Below are 23968 nucleotides of genomic sequence, written 5' to 3'. Positions count from 1 at the left end.
GCGAACCATTCCCACGCGAGAACATGTAGAACACTCAAGACAACATAAAGCCGCAGATAACCCGGTCGACAACGTCGGAACAACATATTTAAAGCCGCGACGATTGTCAGTTCATAAGTTCCTTGTCGCAATTGTCAAAGTGAGTGGTCTTAAGCTTCTCATTTTTATTTGAAACAATTCCGAGCTCTCCCATTGTCTGGGGTGTGTTCGGTGTCCGACTTGACAAATGTCCGGGAACGGAGCCGGAAAAGTGAAGCCGCAGGCCACTAGATTCGTATGGGCTTTGCTGCTGATTCCTTCGGATTAGGACGAATGGGGGTTGGACACCTCGGCTACTTAAGATTTCAAAAAGACGTTGCAGATAGATAAAGATAAACATCTTGAAGTGTCCCCGAATACAACCACCGGCTATGTAGGCAATAATCAACTCTTCGCTAGATTTGTGCCGTCTTTGTGTTTTATACGTGCATCTTTTCAACAATCTCATATTCGAAATAGTTCCAAGTAAATTTCTCGCTTAAATATTCAGTCTGGTAATTCGTGGTAATTTAATATTGCCATGAAATAGGCTAAATGATGTTGTTTTGTTGTAGTGCTGTATTAATTTTCAAAACAAATCTAATTTTCTGTCTAGGTTGATTGATTTATAGTAAACTGAACTAAATTAGTCGTAAAATTACTGATTTCAAACGTAATTATTATAAACAAACATTTAACGATACTTATGTTACGTAAATTGCATTAGTACTATCCCAAAAATAGAACAAATAGAGTGTAATAATGTAATAATATTACAAACCCCAAAGCATCAGTATTAATATTAATGCATAAAACATTTGTATACAGTTCCATTTCAGTGGAGTTAATAAACATGTTTTCTACATGGATTTGGATAATTATTCAAAACGTTCCATTAGTTCTTGGACCCGTAAACTGATAATTTGGTTCGCAACTATAGAATTTATAATATGCAAAATCATTTTGTTAATATGAGTAATTTACATGCACGAACGTTTCTGATATATATTAATATATATTAATATAACATGACGTGTTGGCCTTGACTTTTCATCAACTATAAGTGAAAGTATTGTGAATTTAAAGAATAATTTAGCAAATATTTGCCTCAAATTTTGCAAATATTAAACAAATATATGCAGTCGTGGCCGAGCGGTTAAGGCGTCTGACTAGAAATCAGATTCCCTCTGGGAGCGTAGGTTCGAATCCTACCGACTGCGACATGCAATTTTTTAGATGAAAACAAACGAAAGGATTATATTATTGAATAAATAGGAATAAATTTTGGCGCCAATTCGCAAAATTAAGGAGAAACATGAGCAGTCGTGGCCGAGCGGTTAAGGCGTCTGACTAGAAATCAGATTCCCTCTGGGAGCGTAGGTTCGAATCCTACCGACTGCGAGACATAATTTTTTAGATGAAAACTTGCAAGAGAATTATTTTATTATATATTAAAAGACCTGAGAGTAATGTCACATTTTTACATTATATTTAAACAAATAAATGTTTAATAAGTATTTATTTTTAATCAATAATGTAATCACCTTCATTATTAACAACCTTCTGCCATCCAGTGTGCAAATTTTCAATCCCAGATCGATAAAAATCAATTGGAATTGGAATATAATATCTCGAGATGACGTTTTAGACATTCAACTTTTCTAATTATTTGCCACTAAAAAAATGGTGTAGGGATCGAAATAAATGAAATCTGAGGGTAAAATATCGAGTGAGTATGATGGGTGAGATAGTACCTCCCACCTCAATTTACTAAATTTTCCAATGTTTGTCTTGCGCAATGTGGTTTGGCATTGTCATGTTGCATGATGACCACTTTTCTGTTGACAATCGTCGGGTACTTTTCGACTAAAGATTGGTTCACTCAATCTAATTGTTTACAATAAAGGTCTGCATTAACAGTGTAGGGCCCATGGCCCACAAAAATTCTTTGTATGAATATAAATTATATTTTACTATGTGTTGTAGCGCTTATTATTGGAAATTCCCATAATGTTTAGATGTTTAGATTCCGGGAAGGCTCGTTGGATTTAGGAGAACCTAGACCCCCATTAAATAACCTGAACACCCTGTCTGAAGACCGTCAGTCAACCAGTCAGACATTCATTCAGACGTCCAGTAACGGACACTCTCGTGTTCTCATCCGTACTCCTCAATCCGAACCAGCTTCACAATCCACTCTCAGTGATCAACAAACCTAAATGGAAGTCAGTTACATTTTTGTCGTATAATTGCCCAAATTACATGTGTCCATTATTTACTCCAGCGGATTTGAAAACTAGGTGTTCCAGCCACTGAAGAACGCCAAAACAGTTTGCCCAGGTTTCAGTTGAAGTACTGTTATTAATTCCGGGAATACTCCAACAGACACACAGAAACACCTTTTCCGGATGTAAACCCGGCTTCGTAGTACATCCTGGTGATTCATTCTGTCGTTTGCGTTTTAGATTATTATCGGTTGAAATAATACGTTGCATGTGGAATAATTTAGGGCGCCAATTCTCAAAGTTAAAAAAAATATATGAGCAGTCGTGGCCGAGTGGTTAAGGCGTCTGACTTGAAATCATGTCCAACGCTGGCACCAAGCAGGAAAGATTCCAGGCTTTCCTACAATTCTGCATCTTTGACGTAAACAACTATGACATCTAGGCTGAAGATCTGCACTTGGAACGCTAACAGTGTTAATAACAAAATACCATGTTTAATTAATTTTCTGCACACACACAAAATAGACATAATCTGCATAACAGAAACAAAACTGTCCAGCAGACATAATTTCAAAATTAAAAACTATCTAACTTACAGAGAAGACAGGCAATACAACCCGGGTCACACCCGCCACACACACGGAGGAGTTGCAATCCTTGTTAAAAACTCCACCCCACACTCCAAAATAGATAGTATACCTAGTCATATAGAGAATATATCAATCAAACTAGCCGACGGAACCGTAATAATGTGCGCATACAACCCTCCATCCAACAATTTTTCTACACCACAAATAGACCAACTCTGCAAAAAGTATAACAAAACCATAATCTTAGGGGACCTTAACTCTCGCCACACAGCCTGGAACTGCCACAGAAATAATACCAACGGAGCCACCCTGTGTAATTATATACTCAACTCGGACGTTGACCTCCTTTTCCCTGAAGAAGCCACGCACTATCCCAATAACGGGGGCACTCCATCAACAATAGACCTAGTCATAAGCAATGGAGTACGCAGAGTGACTGAACCAACTGTACTCCATGAACTAGACTCCGACCATGCCCCAGTGCTAATTAATATCCAACAAAAAAGAACAAATGTCCTCCAACAAACCAAATTCTGTTTCCGAGAAACGAACTGGGACATGCACAGGCACGAGCTAAACACTCTGACGGTCCTAAGAGGTCACATCACGGATTTGGAATCACTAAAGAGAGAAGTGGATTTATTCACACTCAATCTAAAAATAGCCAGGAACAAAACTACTAAGGTAACAAAAACCAAACTACCAGCAGATGATCTTCCAGATGATATAACAGAAGCTATCAAAACAAAAAACTACCACAAAAAACGTTGGCACAAATACAAACTCGACAATGACAAACAAATAATGAACCGGCTCAAAAACGAAATTACATATAAAATCGGGCAACACAGAAATAACGTGTGGCGGGACCTTCTGGGCAGGCTCCAAGCCACGGATTGCTCCTTATGGAGATACGTAAAGAAACTAAAAGGGGAATGTCCTATATACCCGACCATCCTCTACAACAACATCGAGCACATGTCCAACAAATCTAAAGCTACAGCCATCTCCACACACTTTGCAGAAATTCATAAAACTGATACGACAAACCTCACACCGGAACAAAACTACATACAGCAAATGGCTCAGAATATACACAAAGCTCAACCAGAGGTAATTCAAAACAATGAACTTGCTAAACTACTCACAAGGCCGAGTGAAGTGCAGCAAATTCTGCGAAAGCTGCCAAATAACAAAGCTCCAGGACCAGACGGTATCCAATACATCCTTTTAAAAAACATACCAAGGAAGACACTGGTCCATCTAACCTATATTATCAATGGTATTATTAGGCTGCAATACTTCCCAGAACAATGGAAGCACGCTGTGGTTATCCCCGTACTAAAGCCCGGTAAACCGCCACATAACCCCAACTCATACAGGCCAATATCGCTACTAAGCTCTATTTCCAAGGTAGCCGAAAGAGTTATACTGCGACGCCTGGAAACAGCCGACTCACACCTACACATAACACCACACGAGCAGTTCGGATTCCGCCCCAAACATGGCACAGTCCTGCAGGTGGCGCGAATTGCTGAACACACTAAGAAGCACTGGAACTTCGGGAGAAACACAGTTGCACTCTTTTTAGATATGCAGAAAGCCTTCGATACCGTATGGTTGGATGGACTAGTGTATAAACTGGACCAGCTAAAACTGCCTAAATGTCTGGTCAAACTAATCGACTCGTATCTACGAGGAAGGACCTTCCAGGTAAAAATCAGCGGGGAATTATCCGAAACACAAAACACTTCGGCAGGAGTACCACAGGGAACGGTGCTCGCACCAAAACTCTACAACTTCTATACCTCCGACATCCCTAAGTTTTCCCACACTAACTTGGCATTATACGCTGATGACACTGCCATCTACAGCTCGTCCTTTAGCTCACAGGTCGCCACCCAACAGATTAAAATCCATCTGGGCATGCTCACTGCGTTTTTTGAGAGATGGAAAATTAAAATAAATCCTGAAAAAACAGAATTGATCAACTTTACAAAAAAATACACTAACACAAGGATAGTATCTCCACCCACTATAGACGGAACCATCATTCCATGCAAAAAAGTCGTGAAATACTTAGGCACCTATCTGGACAATCGGCTGACCTTTAGACCTCATATAGACAAAATTAGACCAAAGATATTTGGTGCAATCAAGCCACTATATCCCCTAAGTTTGACTAAGTTTTTCCCGAGCGCACTAAATTGCAAAGCTGGCCATCCAGCAACAGTTTCCGCTAATTTCATCTACAGGTTCCATTATCTAAATCATATTGAGACAAAATGCCCCCAGAAATGCAACGACCATGTGAGGGGGGTCTTGGACCCATTTTGCTTTCAACATCGTTGCTGACGCTCGGAGATGCCACGACACCGGCAATTGGCCGTGCCAATCCCCAAGAAGGTGGACAACCCCGGACTCCATTCGGTAACCCACCCCCACAAGAACGGAGCCTACTATATATAGTGCCCACAGGAGTCTCGAGCTGTACGAGCCAATGATATGTATTTTAACAAAAAGACAAATAAAATATATTTTAGTTTAGTTAGTTAGTCTGACTAGAAATCAGATTCCCTCTGGGAGCGTAGGTTCGAATCCTACCGACTGCGACATGCGATTTTTTAGATGAAAATAAACGAAAGGATTATATTATTGAATAAATAGGAATAAATTTTGGCGCCAATTCGCAAAATTAAGGAAAAAACATGAGCAGTCGTGGCCGAGCGGTTAAGGCGTCTGACTAGAAATCAGATTCCCTCTGGGAGCGTAGGTTCGAATCCTACCGACTGCGAGACATAATTTTTTAGATGAAAACTTGCAAGAGAATTATTTTATTATATATTAAGACCTGAGAGTAATGTCACATTCTTACATTATATTTAAACAAATAAATTTTTAATAAGTATTTATTTTTATTCAATAATGTAATCACCTTCATTATTAACAACCTTCTGCCATCCAGTGTGCAAATTTTCAATCACAGATCGATAAAAATCAATTGGAATTTGAATAAAATATCTCGAGATGACGTTTTAGACATTCAACTTTTCTAATTATTTGCCACTAAAAAAATGGTGTAGGGATCGAAATAAATAAAATCTGAGGGTAAAATATCGAGTGAGTAAGATGGGTGAGATAGTACCTCCCACCTCAATTTACTAAATTTTCCAATGTTTGTCTTGCGCAATGTGGTTTGGCATTGTCATGTTGCATGATGACCACATTTCTGTTGACAATCGTCGGGTACTTTTCGACTAAAGATTGGTTCACTCAATCTAATTGTTTACAATAAAGGTCTGCATTAACAGTGTAGGGCCCATGGTCCACAAAAATTCTTTGGATGAATATAAATTATATTTTACTATGTGTTGTACGCTTATTATTGGGAATTCCCATAATGTTTAGATGTTTAGATTCCGGGAAGGCTCGTTGGATTTAGAAGTACCTAGACCCCTATTAAATAACCTGAACACCCTGTCTGAAGACATTCATTCAGACGTCCAGTAACGGACACTCTCGTGTTCTCATCCGTACTCCTCAATCCGAACCAGCTTCACAATCCACTCTCAGTGATCAACAAAATGAAAGTCAGTTACATTTTTGTCGTATAATTGCCCAAGTTACATGTGTCCATTATTTACTCCAGCGGATTTGAAAACTAGGTGTTCCAGCCACTGAAGAACGCCAAAACAGTTTGCCCAGGTTTCAGTACTTCAAAGTTATTAATTCCGGGAATACTCCAACAGACACACAGAAACACCTTTTCCAGATGTAAACCCGGCTTCGTAGTACATCGTGGTGATTCATTCTGTCGTTTGCGTTTTAGATTATTATCGGTTGAAATAATACGTTGCATGTGGAATAATTTAGGGCGCCAATTCTCAAAGTTAAAAAAAATATATGAGCAGTCGTGGCCGAGTGGTTAAGGCGTCTGACTTGAAATCAGATTCCCTCTGGGAGCGTAGGTTCGAATCCTGCCGACTGCGACATACAATTTTTTAAATGAAAACTGGCCAAAGATTTATTTTATGAAGTAAATAAATAGCAATAAATTTTGGCGCCCAGTTTCGAAATTAAGGAAATAACATGAGCAGTCGTGGCCGAGCGGTTAAGGCGTCTGACTAGAAATCAGATTCCCTCTGGGAGCGTAGGTTCGAATCCTACCGACTGCGATTTTTTTATGTTTAGGCAAATAATTATTTTCTCCAATTATATTGGTGTCTATATAAGTTAATATTGGTATGACATTCAAAATCTATGAGTGCAGCGAATGATTACCTGACAAAAATAAAATATTTTTATTTTGACTATTTTTATCTGTTTTTTAAGGTATTTAAACCTTGAATAACATTCTTGCACATTTTACTGTACTTATCATTTTCAAGGTTCAGATAAACGTCAACGAAGTAAAATTTTTGAATAAAAATATACATTAAAATAACATGTTAATAAACTATTTATAATATATAAGAATGAAGAATTATTTATTTATTTATTTAATTCGAAAAATTGTTCTCTTACATTTAATTAGTGTTAGAAGTGTTCCAAAATAGTCTTAAAAGATGAAAGGAATCATCAACGTATGTCTGAATTTTAAAAAAGATACCAAAGTTTTAGGATTATGAGTGGTTTCTTCTTTTCATAAAAAAATTTTATTTCTTACCCTATATTTGTCTACTAGACATTGAAAATCTTTGAAAAAAGTGTCTGAAAATGGTAAAAAATTGCATGAAATTTCAGCTTTTCTATAATTCAGTTACTTATCTTCCAATCAAAACTAATTCGTTACTGCCAGACGCATCATTGAGTCACATTTCTAAAGTAATATCCAACTCGATCGCCGTTTCTCCTGGATGCCACAGGTTCAACACACCTGAATTTCTCTAAAAATATATAAAAGAAAGTTTCCACATTTTTGGTGCAAACCAGTTTAATTGATCAAGCCTCAGTCTAAAATTAGAAATAAAACTAAGAAGACAGATTCCTCGAGAAGATGCGTCAGATCGGTGCATTAAACAATAAAGCAATTTCATTAAAAGTCTTAACACTGATCAAGATTTTTGCTCTTCAACCAAATAACACGTTACACGTTTAAGAAAAAAATTAATTCCGACCTTGTGGTACATGACTATTCATATAAAATTAAACATCCGATGCCGCAATACGGCGACAGCATAAATATTCATAACCTTAATACTCTTAACCCAATTTTCCTCGTAAAACGTTCATCCCGAATACACTCCTAGCGGCATACATTCGGCATATAAGTGGTTAAAATGGCCGATAGGTTGGAAATACTGCCTACTTATTTTTAATGGTCCCCAATGGACCAGCCGAGTGGGATCTGGCCTAAGAAACCGACAACACAGATGTCTTTTGTCCCCTTAGGGGCAATTGGGTCTTAGCCTACGCCCACCGGATGTAACTTACATACGTTGGACCGGCCTCAACTTGTCGACCCCGATTGTTTAGCTCCTGTCGACGTTAGCCTTTCAATTTGCTTATAAGGTAAAACATCAGGCAATAATAAACATCCCGAAGCACCCTGGAGAAATATTTTTCAAGTCAAACCAATGTTTGGCTACAAACGTACCATTCGAATAACAAATGTTTCACATGGAGAAGTAACGGCGCTGGTTCCTCTGTCCGTGATGGGAATAAAAACCCCAGTCGAAGGCCCATTATATAAACAATAACCCGAGGTTTAACTCAAACTCCCAGGCCGGTGTAATTTATATTTATTCTTTAAGCCTTTTATTTTGCATAGGGAGTTAAGATGCGTAAAGACATAACTCCTCCTTATCAGGACCGGGCTTAGGTTTCAATTTATTCGTTGCGGGAGATCGGGCAGCTTTACGGGATGAACGGCAATCTCGCCAGGCGGGCCAGGGGTATTTTCGAGTTATTGTTTTCCTCCGTTTTTTTTGTCGTTCCTTTGATTTAATCAGGCCGGTGGCCATGAAATTTGATTTTATTTGCAAGGTGGACCGTCCCTTGTAAGTTTATTGTTTTTTATTGGGATCGGAGACTGTTGAATGTTCGGCTGGCTGGAAAGGCCGGTCCAGTTTTATTAAATTTTTTTTTCGCCAAATTATTCCGATATAAAGGTTATTTTTTATGGGTAAATGTTTTCTAGGTAAGCAGTCACTCGTGTGGCATTATGTTATACAGCTAAGTTTTATCATCTATAATTTCAAAAGGAGCCTAGAGGACCACGTTCCTCCAATATTTCATTTAACATATTTAAATCATGTTAATGACAAAGAGTCCCATAATTTTTGAGATGTATTATCAGTGAAGAAGATTAAATAACTTTTAAATTACAGACATGCAAAGTCTTTAAAAACTCTATATATTAACTTTTCCATGACAAATTCAGAGAAAAATGTTATTTGTACCCAAGAAGTAAGTAAAGTTTGCAAAAGTATAAAGAAAAATTGCCTGCGCTTCTGGAAGTAAGAGAATCGTGCTAAACAGTTTGAAACTTGTAAAGATTGTTCCGCAAAAGCTATTATAGAAAGCACTTGTGATTTATATAACTGAACATTTCTATATTTCTAATAAAATGCAGTTTTATTATATGTTTCTATTGAGGCTATTTTATATTATTGTCAAGACATAACTCACTGAATTGAAAAAAAGAAAACTATTTCGTCTTAAAAAAAGGATGAATATTAATTTAATTTACTTACATTTTTTAGGATAAATTGTGAAAACAGAAAAACATAGTTACATAAATAATCTTTGGTGTTTTTACAATTACTTAAATTAATTGGAAAACTACAGCTGCAACTTACTAATAGAAGTAAATTATTTCGTTAGTACGGTGAAGAAATTAATTAAATTAATTGCTTGTCCAGCGATACTCATTTCGATACTTTTTTCTGATACAAATAATCCAATATTTCAGATTTTGGTATTTTATTGAGTTACAAACGTTTCAAACTAAAATCAAATGAAATATGAAAATGTTACGACAGAAGGAAGAAAAAATACATGATGTTCGATTTAAACTTGTAATTGAGAAAGAAAATCCTTAAGTTATATGAGTTTATTTTATCTTAAAAAAAGTATGAATATTTTTAGAAAATTAATCTAAAAAATAATATATTAAGATATTTTTATAAAATTTGGTATTCTAGTAGGTTCTTATTGAAATAAGAGAAATGGTTTAAATTTGAAGCATATTGTCGGTTTTTTGTTTTTTCTTCATATCTTTAAGCTATTACAAACAACCGTGTACTTAGTTTATTTCTCTATTTATTTTATTTTATTTTTTCCTTTATTTATTAAATTATTTGACAACATCTCTCTAATTAAAATTAATTAAATTCACTTTTTACACGAAAGATACTTTCCAAAAAAATCATGTACAAAGAGATAATAAATTACACTTTGAAGAGAGGAAAATAAATTAATAATATGAGATTCAAGAAAAATTCATAGAATATTGCAAAATAAAAACAAAACAATTGCTATAAAAAGAGGATCTGCTTTTCTTTTTAACTCGTGTCAAATCAAATCGCGTAAAAAGAAAATTAGAAGTATAAAAATTTTTTTTCTTTAATTTTTTTGTATTATTTCCATCATTCACAATATTCGTTCATTTTCACCATTTTGGTAGTTTCTTCAATAAAAATTTATTACAAAATTTAACATTTTTTCCATAGTCCACTCATTATATTTTTAGGCCTGTCAAGCCCTTCTTAGATAACAAAAAATTACTACAGAAAGAAGAAACCACGATAACAAAAGTAAAACGTATTTCATATTGAGCTATTTTATATTATTGTCAAGACATAACTCACTGAATTATAACTATTTCGTCTTAAAAAAAGGGTGAATATTAATTTAATTTACATATATTTTTTAGGAAAATTTGTTAAAACCGAAAAACAAAGTTACATAAATAATCTTTGATGTGTTAATACAGCTGCAACTTACTAATTGAAGTAAATTATTTCGTTAGTACGGTGAAGAAATTAATTAAATTAATTGCTTGTCCAGCGAAACTCATTTGGTGTCAATTCGAGAAAAATAGCTAAGATACAGCTCAGGAACGATACACCTAGTTTTTATTGATTTTCAGTAATTTCTTTCATTTGAGTAACTTTTTTCTGATACAAATAATCCAATATTTCAAATGTTGATATTTTATTTAGTTACAAAGATTTCAAACTAAAATCAAATGAAATATGGAAATACTGCGACAGAAGGAAGAAAAAATATATGAAGTTTCATTTAAACTTTTACAAATTATAATTGAGAAAGAAAATCCTTAAGTTATGTAAACGACTAAAAGAGTTTATTTTAACTTAAAAAAAGTATGAATATTTTTAGAAAATAAATCTAGAAAATAATAAATTAAGATATTTAATATTGCTTTGCTGCGGAGAGTCATGTTCTCAACACAATGGATATAATGATATTGGGTGTTATTGTTTATTGTAGCAGGTCACCTTTAGTGGAATGGAATATGACATTCCAGCGAGATGTGGATGACGTTTTGGAGCCTTATTTTCTTCCTTACATAAGAAGCGATCTCGGACTAATTTTTCGGCAATATAATGCCCGTCCACATATTGCCAGGAATACATTAAACTTCCTAGAAGCCTTCCATGTGAATTTACTGTCTTGGCCACCTAGACCTTTAGACCTTTCCCCAGTTGAATTTTATAACCATAATTTATTAATTTTTCTCTTCATTCTACTCCAACTTATTCTACTACTTAACTGCAAGCCTGATAGAAGTAAATTATATTTAACTATCAAGTTAATTAAATTAGTTGCTAATTCAGTGGTAATTAATTCAACGTAGTTTGAGAAAAAACAGATAAAATAGAACTTAATAAATACACGTAATTCTTAACGGTTTTCAGCAATTTTCTCCACTTGAGTAATATTTTCCTAAATTTCAACATCTCAAATTCCACATTTTTAAATGATTTAGTTCAGTTGTAAATATGTTAAGCCTTAGCAAACGAAAATCTATCGAAATATAAAGACTTTATGATCATAAGAAGCGACATTCCATCTATGCAGATAGAACGGTTAAAAGTCAAAAACCTTGATATTTCAATGAGCACCATTTAAAATAATTTCCTGTTCACAATTAAGTAAATAAGTACTATAATGCAACTAGTAAGTGTGCGAACGTAACAATTAGTTTGCGTATTCGTGCATGGCGAGCTTCGAAAAATGCTAAATAATATCAAAAGCGCACAATATAACTAGATCACGGATTGCATATTCGTAATTATATTGTTTATGCTAATCCACTTTATTATTATTGATTGTTCATAATATTTAATTACAACGTGTTGATATTTATGAGGCGAAGTAATTGTTGCGGAGCCATTACCGTAAATGCGTTCAGTGCCATAATAGCCTGGATACAGAAAAATATTGCCGTAATAACCAGCAATCAGTGTTCGATATTTTTCAGGGTTCTCGTTAGTATAAACTTCGTCGTGTTTATCGCATTGTTTGCGACCACCACCTGCTTAACAAATAAAATCGATTTATAAATAATACATTAAATTGAACGAAGTGCTTGCCATTTATTAGCGAGGTACGAATTCTAAATCAATATGAATTATTACTCAGATACATTATTAGATCTCTAATTAAGATATATATCATTTTCCTTACATGTGGTATAAAAAGTACCTATTAATTTGTGACGGCTAATAAATCAGATGTAAAGGAATAATTGACAAATACATTAATATTGCTGTTGAATTCTGCCATTTATAATAAGTGAATTATTTTTATAAAATAAAATTTATTATAGCTAAATATATAATATGTTTACTAAAGTCAATACAAATAAAAATTTATAAAAGGACTCCTTTATTTATTACATTATTTTACAACTTCTCTCTAATTAAAATTAATTAAATAAAAAACTAATTTTCTTTTTACACGAAAGATACGTTCCCAAAAAATACGTGTATAAAGAGAATTAGATGTAAACAACAATATTAAAAAATTCTTGTTAGACATCGCTTAAGAATTTATTTAGTGCTTACGTATCTTAATTCATTAAATAATATATTATATTATAAATAATAAATTATACTTTGAAGAGAGGAAAATAATTTAATAATATGAGATTCAAGAAAAATTCATAGAATATTGCAAATTAAAAACAAAACAATTCGTATAAAAAGAGAATCTGTTTTTCTTTTTAAGTCGTGTCAAATCAAATTCTAGTAAGAAGAAAATTAGGTGTTTACAAATTTTTTTCTTTAATTTTTTTGTATTATTATCATCATTCTCAATATTCGTTCATTACGCCATTTTGATAATTTCTTCGACAAAAACTAATTACAAAATTTAACATTTTTTCCATAGTCCACTCATTATATTTACAGGCCGGTCAAGCCCTTGTCAGATAACAAAAATTTACTATAGAAAGAAGAAACCACTCTATACAAGATCAGTCTCAAAATTATATAAAAAACAAAAATAAAACAAAAAGATAATCATTATTAATTATATGATATCGAAATTTTAGAGTTGAGAAAATGATCAAGGTTTAAATCGAAGTTTTTTACATAGTTGAAATAAGTGGGTGAAACATTAGAGGCTCTTTTTCATCTTCTCATCCTAAATGTTCAATATACTCTTAATTCCGATTTTGACGTACCAAGGTATAAAATGTTTAATTGTAAATGTAAATATATATCTTAATACATTAAATATTATATTATATTATAAATAATAAATAACACTTTGAAGAGAGGAAAATAATTTAAAAATATGGGATTCAAGAAAAATTTATAAAATATTGCAAATTGTGTTAAAACAAAACACTTCATATAAAAAGAAGATCTGTTTTTCTTTTTTACTCGTGTCAAATCAAATTCGTGTAAAAAGAAAATTAGGTATATACCAATGTTTTCTTTATTTTTTTTGTATTATTTTCATCATTCACAATATCCGTTCGTTTTCACTATTTTGATAATTTCTTCCACAAAAACTAATTACAAAATTTAACATTTTTTCCATAGTCCACTCATTATATTTTTAGGCCTGTCAAGCCCTTGTCAGATAATAAAAAAATACTATAGAAAGAAGAAACCACGATATACAAGATCAGTCCCAAAATTATATAAAAAACAAAAATAAAACAAAAAGATAATTATTATTAATTATATGATATCGAAATTTTAGAGTTGAGCAAATGATCAAGGTTTAAATCGAAGTTTTTTGAAGAGAAGAAAATTACTTAATAATATGAGATTCAAGAAAAATTTATAGAATATTGCAAATTGTGTTAAAAAAACACTTCGTATAAAAGGAGGATCTGTTTTTCTTTTTAACTCGTGTCAAATCAAATTCGTGTAAAAAGAAAATTAGGTGTATACAATTTTTATCTTTAATTTTTTTGTATTATTTGTAAATGTAAGAATATAAAATTTAGGACTTTTCACAAAAAAACGAATTAGGTAGTAATTATTTCTATCGACCTCGAATGATTACAAACAAATTTGCCATAGAGCAAATGAAGAAAAGAAATATGATTGTCATACCCTGGAGTTCCGAATTATCCTATAAATATAACAAGAAAGTTTATTCATTTTCCTGCAAACTAATGTGCATATTTAAGTAAACGAAGCGATGCAGTGCAAACATAAATACATATTTCCATGGAAATTATTTTTTTCCAAGAGACAACGAAAAGAACGCAGCAGGAATTTGGCGTGATATAAATATGTTCCGAATGGAAATAAAACTAAACTGAGGGAATGTACGAAAATCCCCCATCTTGCATATTTTAGGGTTAGCAACAAAAATAGAGCCATATACGAAACTATATGGGAAACGTAAGTCCTCGCCATTGCGAGTCGCACACATAAAATTTGCTGTAGACCACGCACGCCGGCTCAATAAAAGAAACACAAGAAAAAAGACGAGACATTGTCCATGAATGTCTGTGCTTTTGATGATATTACGAAATTGTTGGTCGCAGGCAATTTCATATCGCAAATAGTGGACTAAAATAAACGATTATAATAAAGCATGGCACAAAACATCACACAAAAACGCAGACTGTTGCCATGGCGATGGATGATTAGTCGACATCTCCCCTTAATTATCTTAATTTATTGTTATTAATAAATTAATACCGATAAAGACATTCGTGAATTACAGTTATTTCATCGAAATGACGAGCGAGATAAAATCGCAGTAACAAGCTTCAAACAATTATGGTCCTTGTGTGTAATTACTAAATATAATTGATTGCAAAAGCTCACTAATGATCCGAAAAATAAATGTTTATTTTACAACACAAATGTCACGGCGTAATTGTTATTGAAATATCCTTTTTATTATTATTTGAATGTAATTACTATTAAAAAGCCCATAACGACATGAACCACTGTATTGTGTTTTAAATACATTTTAATTAAATTCGTATAACTAACTATTAGATTATCTTGTTTTTGCAATAAAAACATTGGTTATAAAATCAAGACCCGTACAGTTTTATTATTCATGTTTTAATCTCAGATTTGTGTCAAATTTTATGTTGTAGACATTATGTTCATTCCTAAATTGCTTCATTTATGGAGTTATTAAATGCATACAAAGTAAACTATTCCAACAAATGTAGTTTTGACTTTCATCCTGGAAAGTTTCGTTACGACTATCCTACATATTATCCGTGTGTAGCATTATAAATTTGTATTTAAAGATTAGTCGCAAAATCGACGGTAATTACTTAATGTAAATGCGGAACAGAAAAAACAACAACTAAAGTAAAACGTACGGTAATGCGACACGTACGTGAACGATATTGTTGGGTTATGGAAGCCGGGTCCCAATATTTACGTTTAATTCTTTCTACTTTGCGCGACACTTTCGCAATACGGCGCTGAATTATGGTCGGCCCGAGCAAATATCATTTCCCTTTATGGTGTACAAGCAGCGACACGGCAGGAAACGGAATGAAACTTCATGTCCTGCTCCATTGTGTCTTGCTTATGCTTACCAGATATCATTAAGGACACGGGGAGCGTCTTGTCTTCATGGAAATTTCTGTTCGTTAATGTTTTCGTTAAATTCTGCCCGCCCAAAAAGATTCGACGCTATCGTATTGAAATGCTTTAATTAGTGTAATTAATAAAAGTATGAAATGTAACTAGAAATAAATGACACAAATATATGAAATACATAAAAATTAAAACAAAAAATCTCAATGAAACGTCCTAAATTCCTTCAAATTCTCATATATTCATTCATACGTTAATATCACAGTACTTAAACAGAGATTCAAAATTCGTTGTGATTTCTGGAAGTGATATTCAATATACCTGTTTAATTTACAAATGAACGACCAACCATTAAAATTTTGTGTCAAACTTGCAAGCTTTATTCTATTTAGTTGATTTATGAGCATTGGAAGGAAAATATTGTTGTCGTAATACAATAATAACACCGTTATATATCAAAATCACCTAACCTAATAAAGAGTCCCGATAAAACTCGAATGTTTTTTAAATTTTCACACAAATCATGTATTGAAAATTATACACATTATTCGGAAGAAACATAAAACTCTACATGATGCATTTACAATTTATTAAAAAAAGGTTAAAATTGGTGAAACCTGAGTTAAAAACGGAGAGGTGTCTGTTCCCGTAAAAAAACCGTCAAAACTGAGTTAATTCTCTTGTTCATGGTCGACCAGCAGAAATGTTTTGGTTACTGAAAACCATATGTTTATAGAAACTATATTTTCAAACATAAAGTTACATTGTAAGTACATTAATTAGTTCAATTTATTTTTAACATGTATATAAAGGAAGGAAGTATAGTTAATTTCTGTCTGACAAAGATTAAAAAGGAATTTGACTATGGACTTGATTGCAAAAAATACAGTTCCACTGATTTTATTTTATTTTGAATTAAGAAAGGGTAAAGGAAGCGTATAAGATTTTCTTCCTTCAAAATAAAATCAAATTCAATCAATAAATCAAATTTATCTAAACCACTCTAATAAAGTTGTTTAGATAACTAACTTTCTCTTTCGTGAAAGTTAAAACAATAATTTTTGAAAAAATAAGCTTCATTTTAGCAAATACAAATACAAATATTGTAAAGTAGAAGCAACAAATTTTATGCAAAACTACACTTCTATTAATTAATTAAACATTCTTTATTAAACAATTTATTTAATATATGATTAACAAAAATAATAATGAATAGAATTGTTTTAATTAATTATGAACATGGTCGTAAAACATTGGAAACATCCATGGAAAATGTAGAACCTCATTGATAACCTTGCAAAATACTACAGGATAATGTCTGATTCCATATTAGGGGGGAGTATATCCAACATTTTTGTTAAATCAAAGTTAAGATGAGTAAATGAGTCTCTGGATTATTAAAGAAAATTTACTGGTCTCCAAATTATACTTAGAAAATATATCTATTTATTTTCAAATTAGCACATTTTCTCATAAAATTTTAGTAAATATTTAGAAAATTTCAAAATACGACAGGATAATGTCTGATCCCATATTGGAAGGGATTATTTCCAACATTTTTGTTAGATCAAAGTTAAGACGAGTCAATGAGTGTCTGGATTATTAAAAAAAAATTTAGTGGTCCCCAAACTATACTTAGAAAACCCATCAATTTCATTTCATATTAGCAAATTTTCTCATAAAATTTTAGTAAATATTTAGAAACTTTCAAAATATGACAGGATAATGTCTGATTCCATATTGGGAGAGAGTATTTCCAACATTTTTGTTAAATCAAAATTACGATGAGTCAATGAGTGTCTGGATTATTAAAAAAAATTTAGTTGTTTCCAAAATATATTTAGAAAGTCCATCTATTTCTTTTCAAATTAGCACATTTTCTCATAAAATTTTAGTAAATATTTAGAAAATTTCAAAATACGACAGGATAATGTCTGATCCCAGATTGGGAGGGAGTATTTCCAACATTTTCGTTAGATCAAAGTTAAGGCGGGTCAATGAGTGTCTGGATTATTAAAAAAAATTTAGTTGTCTCCAAACTATACTTAGAAAGTCCATCTATTTCTTTACATATTAGCAAATTTTCTCATAAAATTTTAGTAAATATTTAGAAAATTACAAAATACGACAGGTTAAAATCTGATCTCATTTTGGGAGCGAGTATTTCCAATATTTTTGTTAGATCAAAGTTAAGACGAGTCAATGAGTGTCTAGATTATTAAAGAAAATTTATTGGTCTCTAAACTATACTTAGAAAGTGCATCTATTTCATTTCAAATTTGCAAATATTCTCATAAAATTTTAGTAAATATTTAGAAAATTTTAGAACGGTTTTAATGGCACTACTGATTTCTATCTTTATTAAAAGATTACTCCTACTCCTACGCTTACTCATCTACTCCTACTCCTACTGCTTACTCTAACTCTCTTACTTCCTTACTCTTACTCTTACTCTTACCCTCTTACTCTCTTACTCTTACTCTCTTACTCTTACTCTCTTACTCTTACTCTCTTACACTTACTCTCTTACTCTTACTCTCTTACTCTTACTCTCTTACTCTTACTCTCTTACTCTTACTCTCTTACTCTTACTCTCTTACTTTTACTCTCTTACTCTTACTCTCTTACTCTTACTCTCTTACTCTTACTCTCTTACTCTTACTCTCTTTCTCTTACTCTCTTACTCTTACTCTCTTACTCTTACTCTTACTCGAATTGTAGATTGAAATAACAAGAGTGTAATTGGTACTATATTATGAGGTCTATAAACAATGTTTATTAAAAAATATTTCGACTAAATAAGATTTAATTGACATCTAAAATTAGAAGTATTTGAATAAATATAGTAACAGCTTACCTGTGAGTCTCAACTTTCAGTCATTCCTAGAATAATAAAAAATTGAAAGTAATGAGATAAATTCGGAAGAATTATTTTTGTTTTTTTAGCTGAATTAGAAATAAGTTTAAATAAAAATATTTATTTATTTCCCATCAACAATTAACACATATAATAATACTGTATTCACTGTATAATTTTGTTACCTAACAAATTAACATAATAATGAAAATTGCTACGTAACCATACTGACATGTGAAATGGGGAAAACAACTCGGAAAATAATGAGTCAGAGAATTGGCCGTATTTTCGCAATCAAGTCAGATAGTTTCATTTTTTAACTTTGAATTATAAATCCAATTTAAATTGTGATGAATTTCAAATTCAAAACAGGCGCACACTTTGCTTTTTTACATGTGCAACGGTAAAAATGCATGCAGTGCTTTATATTATCTATTCGATGATGAACGCCACAGTTTTTCATTGACGTAACATGCATATTATAAAGAATTAAAGGGATTATTAAAGCAGAATAAATTCTGGTGTACTGTGAATGGACGAAATTAATTTCATCGAAACATGTTAGGTTAAAAATCATATTTATCGGGGCATTGTGTCGAGTTGGCAGATTTTTCAATTGCAACTATAATTGTTTACGCAATAAATTTGTGCATACAGTGTGCGGCATACATAATGGATGGATATTTGAAAAAATTCTGTCGTATTGTCCGGCTTATGGTGCGAAGTTGAATAATGTTTGAATGCAGGACCGAAGACCTTTTGAAAAGCTCATTTAAAAAATTGCACGTCGCAGTCGGTAGGATTCGAACCTACGCTCCCAGAGGGAATCTGATTTCTAGTCAGACGCCTTAACCGCTCGGCCACGACTGCTCACGTTTTATCTGTAACGTTGAGGATTGGCGCCAAAATTTATTCCCACTTATTTAATAAAATAATCCATTTGTGAGTTTCCATGTCAAAAAGTTGTGTACCGCAGTCGGTAGGATTCGAACCTACGCTCCCAGAGGGAATCTGATTTCTAGTCAGACGCCTTAACCGCTCGGCCACGACTGCTCACGTTCTATCTGTAATGTCGAGGATTGGCGCCAAAATTTATTCCTATTTATTTAATAAAATAATCCTTTTGTCAGTTTTCATAACAAAAAATTGTGTATCGCAGTCGGTAGGATTCGAACCTACGCTCCCAGAGGGAATCTGATTTCTAGTCAGACGCCTTAACCGCTCGGCCACGACTGCAGATGTTTTTTTCTTGGAGTGTAAATTTCAGCCGCCGAGAATGGTCCACTTTCATCTCCGAGGATCCTTTCACTTTTTATGTTCATCTTGTGCTGTTAAAGTGGCTTGCCCAAGGTTAACGGCTAAAATAACGACGCGGGCGGTCTTATTAAAATAAATTTTGTGTCATTAAATACATTTTCATTATGTAAAATATTTTGTGAAGTGCAAAAAGGAAGATTAAATGCTAAAATTACATACACATAAAGAAGTGACAACGAAATAGTAGAAAATGAAAGGATTTTGACATATTTTATCGTTGGGTTAAGTGGTGGAACTGAGGGTGGTAAATGTACGCATCTGAACTTCGCTCAGGTAATATTTATTTACATTGTATCCCTAAATTATTTTAATCAGTTACATTTGATTACACATAGAAATAAATTTTCTAGGGTAAAATTTTTAATTATATATTTGACTACAAAGCTTTTTTTTCATTGTGAATAATAACTGCATCACTATTTGGGGTTTTTTATATATCATAAATTTACAGTAGAGTACAAATTAAAAAACATTTTTGAAAGGTTAAAATTATACAGTGTGGCCCACTTGAAAGAGAGAAACCTCTATAAAATTTATACTTTTTTTTTTAATTTTACATGAACATAAAAATAAGTTCTTATATACGATGTCACGTTTTTAGGACCCAAAATCAGCAGGTAATATTTTAGACATGAAATCTAAGTACACCGCTGTATTTGGCACCCCCAGAAATGACTATATACCAAATTTTAAGGTTATTATGACTTGTTCACTTCTAAATAATTCAATATTAAACTTGTTTGTGGTGAAATGGCCTACAAAATACCAAAAATATGCTTCCGGAGTACTCCCGGAGTTTGTTCACTTTGAAGTAATGAATCTGGAGAATCTTTAAGTCACACTCACCCGATTTGCACTCTCAGATTTACATTTATTCTGATCCTTACAACATTTTCTTAGTGGCAAAAAATTTGAAATTTTGGATGATGTCCAAAATGTCATCTCGAGATATTTTACTTAAAAAATATAATTGCCCCGGAATGGCAGAAAGTTACTGATAATGAAGGTAATTTTGTTAAATAATAGTTATTTAATTTATTCGTTTGAATTTAATGTAAAAAAGCGACATTACTTTCCGGTCCCTCTAATATTGTTTTGATTAAGTAGTCTATGGAATAAAGTGACAATTGTAAAACAAATTATCTTTTTTTGACAGATAAAATCTAAAATAATTATTTTTATTCTAACTTGTGATGATCCCTCCAAATATAAAATTTAATTGAAATTGAACCATAATTATAAGTATCATAAATGTTACTTTATAGCAATTTGCATATTTAGGTTTAATAATAAATTGATGCCAGATCTGATGTATTAATTAAGTGTACATTAAAATGGACCTGTTCTCGTGTGCATCGGTGGTCATACTCACCCGATTTGCACTCTTGAATTTCCATTTATTCTGATCCTTACAACATTTTCTTAGTGGCAAAAAAATTGAAATTTTGCATGATGTCCAAAATGTCATCTCGAGATATTTTACTCAAAAACTATTATTGTCCCAGAATGGCAGAAAGTTGCTGACAATGAAGGTAATTTTATTGTTGATTAAAAATAATAATTATTTAATTTATTCGTTTGAATTTAATGTAAAAAAGCGACTTTACTTTCCGGTCTTAATATTTTTTTAATTAAGTAGTCTATGAAGTGAAGTAAAACAAATTATCTTTTTTTAACAGATAAAATCTAAAATAATTATTCTTATCCTAACTTGACATCCCTCCAAATATAAAATTTAATTGAAATTGAACCATAACAAATATGACTCCATAATTATAATTCTCATAAAGTAGATGGTAGATTTCAAAACCAAAATCTAATTATAGACCAATTGAGCTGAATAAAATGTTATTTTATAGCAATTTGCATATTTAGGTTTAATAATAAATTGATGCCAGATCTGATGTATTAATTAAGTGAAAACCAGGGATTCGTGTAAATTGAAATGGAGCTGTTCTCGTGTGCATCGGTGGTCGCATTGGTCGAGAGAGGGAGTCAGCGCCGCAGCTTGTATAACCAGCAGTCGCCCTATTCATTACATTCATAGCAAGTAATTGCAACATTTTCATTATCCGACATTTTAATTTAGCCAAAACAGCTAATTCAGCGCGCAAACTGTGTGTAAAATTGTTAACATTACTCGGAACCGATCCATTTTTGCGATTTTCATTAGGCGAATTGGATTATTGCCCACTTCCGTTGATTATGGAAAAAGCGTGCTCGTCTTATTGCTTCGTCCTATATGGCTGTTTTCTGAGAGTTTAAATTTCTATTTTTAAATTATTAATCTGAGTGGTAATAATGAACTTTTTAATATTTAATTTAAACATAAAATATAACCAATTATAGGTTACACATTAAAATTTTAATTCCTTCGTTATTGGGAATGGCTTAAACATTTTTGAAATATATGTAATAAATTTGAAAGTAATTTAATAAATATTTATTTAGTTCAATATTTCCGACACTTATTGGTGAAATTTTGGTTTAAATTTGGTTTAAATTCAGTCGGATTTGTTAATATGAATACAAGGTGTTTTTAAAATAGATGGTCAAAATATGGGAGTGAATATTTATTAAAACAGTTAACTATTCATATTCATATTATATAAGACGATATGCAGGAATATATACTAGAAAAAAGTAGCAAAAATATAAATAAAAAAAAATGTTCTTTACTATACTCCATTCAAACTAGGAACGGAGTGACAAACAAATTTATTGTTTATTTTTATGCTAAATTATTGATACCAAAAGAATTTTTTTTAATATTTGTCTAAAAATATTATTTGGATATATTTGGTTTTAAATATGGCCCTTTCGACAATTACGCATACTAGACATGAATAGCGTATGACCATTGCTTACTTTATTCCGTACCTTATGTGAATACACTACAAAAAATGTTGATTAGCTAGGTACAAAATTTGATTATAATATTTACAGTGGTATCATAGATATTGTAAGGATAACATAATTTTTTGAAAATCGTATCGCTCTGTATCTTAAAATTTAAGACGTTTTGGATATATGATGATTTTTCTTAAAATGAACCTGAATGTTTTACTTTACTTTTGTAACACCCAATATAATAGAATGATTTTCTGTCAAAAGCTTCACTGAAATCCAATCTGTATTTTTCTGTTGAATTATTAATTAAAAAGCAACAGTTTCAACATTATTTATAATTTTTATTATCTATACTTTTATTATATTAAATAAGATTTCCACTAAGTGATTTTCATCTAAGATGAGATCTTATGAGCGAATAATTAATACGAACTAATAATACATATTACTTAAGACCAATTCTCCTTGACGGCTCTCTGTTAGATTCCGAACAGAAATGTTATTTAATTAAGGAAAATCATATTAGCCACAAGCATAGATTGTAGTATGCGTCTATCTGTTCTGTGGAAGGATTATCAATCACAGGGAAAGGACGATGTAACACAAAGGACAATCGAATGGACTCTAATAGAGCATAAACCAGAGTTCCGTTTGATCACAGTTTGCCGTGCCTAAGGAGCACTCTGGACGGAATATTAACAACACCAAGTAGGCAGCTTATAAAACAATAGACAACACTCCATCAAACAAGCAGTTTCTGCCGGATTTATTTGGAGTGACTGCTCACAGTTGTAAACAGATGAGTGGCTTTATGACGGCGCACTCTTTTAAAATGTTTAATTATTTCATTATGAGCTTGGAGTGATGAATTTACCGGTACACTTCAAGTGATTTTATTTTATGCACCGTGACATCAGGGACGACGGGAAGTTTTAGTGTGTCCAGTTACAAGTTCTGGATAGTTTCGGCGAACCCTCAGCAGGATCGTAACAGCAGTTGGTGATAGTTCCGCCGCTTATCTAAAATGCATCCGGTTTACTCCCCACCTTCGAGCTCAGCCGTCAGCCATTGTCGAGTGAGTCGGAACTAGCAATGCACCGTTGTCGG

The 23968-nt window shown here is 32.4% G+C and overlaps 8 non-coding genes across 8 annotated transcripts; 5 read left to right on the top strand and 3 right to left on the bottom strand.

Moving 5' to 3' along the window:
* Window positions 1-1156: 1156 nt before the first annotated feature.
* Trnas-aga (transfer RNA serine (anticodon AGA)) lies at window positions 1157-1238 on the top strand. The gene has a single exon. It is a non-coding gene; the product is annotated as a tRNA-Ser (tRNA).
* A 99-nt stretch (window positions 1239-1337) lies between these two features.
* Trnas-aga (transfer RNA serine (anticodon AGA)) lies at window positions 1338-1419 on the top strand. The gene has a single exon. It is a non-coding gene; the product is annotated as a tRNA-Ser (tRNA).
* Window positions 1420-5545: 4126 nt separating this feature from the next.
* On the top strand, window positions 5546-5627 carry Trnas-aga (transfer RNA serine (anticodon AGA)). Its single transcript has one exon. It is a non-coding gene; the product is annotated as a tRNA-Ser (tRNA).
* A 1113-nt stretch (window positions 5628-6740) lies between these two features.
* Trnas-uga (transfer RNA serine (anticodon UGA)) lies at window positions 6741-6822 on the top strand. Its single transcript has one exon. It is a non-coding gene; the product is annotated as a tRNA-Ser (tRNA).
* A 104-nt stretch (window positions 6823-6926) lies between these two features.
* On the top strand, window positions 6927-7008 carry Trnas-aga (transfer RNA serine (anticodon AGA)). The gene has a single exon. It is a non-coding gene; the product is annotated as a tRNA-Ser (tRNA).
* A 12474-nt stretch (window positions 7009-19482) lies between these two features.
* Trnas-aga (transfer RNA serine (anticodon AGA)) lies at window positions 19483-19564 on the bottom strand. Its single transcript has one exon. It is a non-coding gene; the product is annotated as a tRNA-Ser (tRNA).
* A 101-nt stretch (window positions 19565-19665) lies between these two features.
* Window positions 19666-19747, bottom strand: Trnas-aga (transfer RNA serine (anticodon AGA)). The gene has a single exon. It is a non-coding gene; the product is annotated as a tRNA-Ser (tRNA).
* A 101-nt stretch (window positions 19748-19848) lies between these two features.
* Trnas-aga (transfer RNA serine (anticodon AGA)) lies at window positions 19849-19930 on the bottom strand. Its single transcript has one exon. It is a non-coding gene; the product is annotated as a tRNA-Ser (tRNA).
* Between the last annotated feature and the right edge of the window lie 4038 nt (window positions 19931-23968).

The sequence above is a fragment of the Aethina tumida genome, chromosome 2 (genome assembly GCF_024364675.1).
Source record: "Aethina tumida isolate Nest 87 chromosome 2, icAetTumi1.1, whole genome shotgun sequence".
Taxonomy (NCBI): domain Eukaryota; kingdom Metazoa; phylum Arthropoda; class Insecta; order Coleoptera; family Nitidulidae; genus Aethina; species Aethina tumida.
The sequence above is the reverse complement of the archived record's forward strand: the minus strand, read 5'-3'. Positions and strand labels throughout refer to the sequence as shown.